At 36.4% G+C, this 4,637-nt stretch overlaps 1 protein-coding gene across 7 annotated transcripts in view; it reads right to left on the bottom strand.

The window, feature by feature from the left end:
* LOC108564844 overlaps positions 1–2,594 on the bottom strand; it is a 24,724-nt gene extending 22,130 nt beyond the window's left edge. For all 7 annotated transcript variants that reach the window (XM_017924003.1, XM_017924004.1, XM_017924005.1 and 4 more), the window contains exon 1: positions 2,295–2,594. The gene's annotated coding sequence lies outside the window, so the exon portion shown is untranslated. The remainder of the gene's footprint in view (positions 1–2,294) is intronic.
* Positions 2,595–4,637: the final 2,043 nt, after the last annotated feature.

Raw genomic sequence — 4,637 nt, 5'->3', positions numbered from 1 at the left:
AAGTGCATTCTTCCCATGCTCGTAACCTTGGTAACTAAGATAATTGCAAATCTTAGAATTTGATTGAATCTTCGGTATCCATGGTAACAAAAACGAATATAATTTTATGCTGGAAAGATTAACGAATATATTGAAATCAAGTTGTTGCTGTTTTTTTTTCTTCTTTTGTACGAAAGGGGGGTAAATCCAATTGGATGCAGAAAAACTGCATGCGATAAGAAGAGATGTTACTGATGATGAAGTTTGGGACTTCCTCCTGCCATTCTTATTAAAGTATTCTTAACAATTCATCAAAGAGTTAAACTTCAATAATAAATAATTGATTTATTATTGAAGTTTAACTCTTTGATGAATGTGTAAGAGTGCGTTAATAAGAATGGCAAGAGGAAGTCGTTTGTAATTTGAAGAGTGAAAACAGAGCGGAGAGTTATTGTGTAGCGAAAATTTGTAAGGTAACGAATGGTGAAAGGAAGGGTTGCGGCCCTCTCGAGAAACCCATTAATTTTTCTTATGGAATCACGGTGGATGGATCAAAAAAAAAAGGTCGAAGTCAAACCACGAAACGGACTGGACGGGACAGGGCCCGAAATAGAAAAAGGGTTTGCATGAAAAAGCACTTTCTTTATCATTAGAATGAGAACTGGATGGTCGTTAGAATTGGGTCGAACGGATTCCCAAACGGGCCGTTAAAGCAAAACGCAAACAACCAAGAAGGAATAAAAAAAGAAGTAGTAGTGGTGAAGACCCTTAGAGGGGGGTTTCGTGTTCCTACAACGACGACGACCTTTTTCCCCTCTGGGAAAAGTCACGACGATGCGGCCCGTTCCGTCCTGCCTGTCCTCGGACCCTTCATGAAAAAAAATAATAATAAAAGGAAACTTTCGGGTCGGCGTGCGAAGAATTGTATCGCTCCGATTACCTGCCAATCAATCCGCAGCACCCCGAAATTGATCCATCACCTTTACACTTCTTGCGCGGGAGAATCTATTCATTCGTAAATCAGAATGGAAATCTACAGAATCCAAGTAGACTAACTGGTAACTTTTTTTTTACTTCGTTACTTAAGATACAGATAAATAAATGTGTGGGCATCCAAAACGTAATAAAATAAAACTTCCCCACATTAATGGAAATTATGCTAATCGTATCGCGTTCCCACACATACACACAGACACCAGAGGGTAACAGGCGCTTAATAAGCACTGCAAACTTACAATTAAAAATTTCCCAACGAAGCGAACAATGCCCTAATTTAACAAATTCATTAAAAATTTATAAAATATGTAACAAAATACTTCATTAATTAATTAATTTTACGTTTAAGTCAATTTGAATTACTTATTTTTGAATTATAGTCATATCAAATCATAGCAAATTTTGATGCCATATGCAACGTAACATTGACTTAAGTCAACTTTTCTTATTTGATGTATTGGATCTATAAGAAAAAGACAAACAATAGTATTTTGTTTACTGTTGCCAATGGTAACTTAATATTACTTAAGTCAGTTTGAGTTTTAAGTATTGATCGAACCAATCGTTTTCGTCGGTCACTCAACAAGACATGACTTGACTTAAATGGTTAAGGATGATGATGATGAAGACAGGTCCGCAGACGTTGTTCGTCCTTGAAAACAAATTCTCAAGTGCAACACATTGATGAACCACATTCCCACCAACTACATCCATCCATACATTTCGTTTTGCGCTTATTTTCATCCGAAAGTTGACCCCTGTCTCCCTGTCTATTTTTTTTCTAAATTTCGAATCAATTAACGTTTCTTTCAATTTCCTTTCTATCCTAGTACTGTGCGAAAAGAACACAAACACAGAAAAAAAATAGATACATTCGAAAAGGGTCGTCCCATTCTTCATTATTCCATCTATTTTTTTACGGTTCTCTCCCCATTCGTAGACGTTCTTATTCGAATCCGAACAATGCGGTTTTCCGTTTTAATGTAAATCCGATTCGCATTCTCCCGGAATCTGGTAATTTATGTGTGCGCGCGAGAGTAAAAAGACGACCCTTGTTATTCTTTAAATATATATAGAAAAAAGGGACTCATGTCACCTCAAAATCCTATTGTAAACGCGGGGATGAAAGAAAAAGAAAGATTTATATGAATATATGATAGAAAGAGAGAAATATGGGAATTCTTATCGTTGGGTAAACAACGCATGCAGAGCATTCTTATCGGGAACCAGCTGGATTTGTCTGATCAGATGTTCTTTGGATTAACAAAAAGGAGCGCACATGCCCTTCGTCAGCGCGCAAAAATAGACTGTCTTCTTACCTTTTTCTTGTTCTTCGCAAAAAGTTTAAATTTCAAATACTTCTCGACGCGTTGATTTCTCGTCTTCTTCCGCTGCGTCTTATCCTTTATGGGGATTGGTTTCCTCGTTTTTGCACACTTCACTGTTCCTTGCACACTGCTTCCATAGCACACATCGAGTTCATCAAAATCCACACGTCCGGTTAGCGCGCGCTCTACGTCCTTTATGATTCTTCTTGATCGTCCTTTTGGTTTGGTATAGGAAAGGTCCTGTATACGGACGAAGTGAGCGAGCGAGAATGTTCGAAGTTATCGCGGACGGATCCGGCAAGTGTCTGGCGCGCAGTTAGTTGTTACCTGAGTTCTTACCTGGATGGTCTCGATGTCTACCCCCCCTGCGCGCAAACACACCTCCCTCGAACCAACCAACCCTCGTCCCATCTCTTTCCATCGCTCTTTTATCCGCACTCTCCTCCTCTCGCTCCTACTCATCGCAACTTCGACCCCACTGACCCATGTGCGTAGTCCACATGGTTTTGATGTGCGCTGGCTACCAAGCAAATATACAATATCAACCCCACCAAAAAAAAAATCGAGGATTTACTACTACAACCAACATTATTTATCACTCAAAACACTATCAATTTACAACCATTACACGAGTCTATACTTACAAAATTTATACTCATATTTCAAGTACAAATTGAAACAATTTTCTTCACTGCAAAACTCGATCACAATAGTCACAGTTACAATTCGCTTGTTTTATTTGCAATCACTTAACGTCTCTGGGTTGCATCCAAACAGATTCTCTAAAAATCCCTCTAAAAAAATTATTCAAAATTCGATCTACATAATCTAAGTTTTCTTATAATTAGAGCAAATCTACTTGACGTTGACGTTTCTCGACTCGATCTCCATAGTTACATAAACAAATCATTTATTTTATTGGCAACGTTTTAAGTTACATCCAATTTCAGTACTAAACCCAAAAACAGACAAAAAAATTACAAATTCAAGCTAGATTATATAAGTCTCTAAGCAATTAAACTTACCATTTCATTTGTAACGCAACTGACACGTTGATGTTTCTCGACTTTCAAACAATCCCCTTTTGTTTTTCGTATATCACTTACTAATCACGAAAGACCCGATTACTTTGGATCAATTTTAGTGTAATTAGCAAATAACATAATTCACTAATTCGATATTTAAAACACTAATTCGATCTACATAATCTAAGTTTTCATGTAATTAGAGCAAATCCACTTACCGTCTACGACACTCAACCCGTTGACGTTTCTCAACTCGATCTCCATAGTTACATAAACAAATCATTTAGTTTATTGGCAACGTTTTAAGTTACATCCAATTTCAGTACTAAACCCAAAAAACAGACAAAAAAGCACACAAATTCAAGCTAGATTATATAAATCTCCAAGAAATTAAACTTACCATTTCATTTGTAATTCAACTAACACGTTGACGTTTCTCGACTTTTAAACAATTTCCTTTTGTTTTTCGTATGTCACTTGCGAATCACTGATAACCCGATTACTTTTCATCAATTTTAATGTAATTAGCAAATAACATAATGCACTAATTCGATATTCAAAACACTAATTCGATCTACATAATCATGTAATTAGAGCAAATCCACTTACCGTCTACGACACTCAACCCGTTGACGTTTCTTGACACGATCTCCATAGTTACATAAACAAATCATCTATTTTATTGGCAACGCTTTAAGTTACATCCAATTTCAGTACTAAACCCAAAAAACAGACAAAAAAGCACACAAATTCAAGCTACATTATATAAGTCTCCAAGCAATTAAACTTACCATTTCATTTGTAACGCGATAAGCAACTGACACGTTGACGTTTCGCAACTTTCAAACAATTCCCTTTTGTTTTTCGTATGTCACTTGCGAATCACTGATGACCCGATTACTTTGCATCAATTTTAATGTAATTAGCAAATAACATAATGCACTAATTCGATATTTAAAACACTAATTCGATCTACATAATCTAAGTTTTCATGTAATTAGAGCAAATCCACTTACCGTCTACGACACTCAACCCGTTGACGTTTCTCAACTCGATCTCCATAGTTACATAAACAAATCATCTATTTTATTGGCAACGCTTTAAGTTACATCCAATTTCAGTACTAAACCCAAAAAACAGACAAAAAAGCACACAAATTCAAGCTACATTATATAAGTCTCCAAGCAATTAAACTTACCATTTCATTTGTAACAACTAACACGTTGACGTTTCTCGACTTTCAAACAATTCCCTTTTGTTTTTCGTATGTCACTTCGAATCACGGATGCCCGATTACTTTGCATCAATT

Source organism: Nicrophorus vespilloides, unplaced genomic scaffold, assembly GCF_001412225.1.
Source record: "Nicrophorus vespilloides isolate i.1.1-1 unplaced genomic scaffold, Nicve_v1.0, whole genome shotgun sequence".
Classification (NCBI taxonomy): domain Eukaryota; kingdom Metazoa; phylum Arthropoda; class Insecta; order Coleoptera; family Silphidae; genus Nicrophorus; species Nicrophorus vespilloides.
Note: the sequence above shows the minus strand (reverse complement) of the source record. Positions and strands in the feature narration are given on the sequence as shown.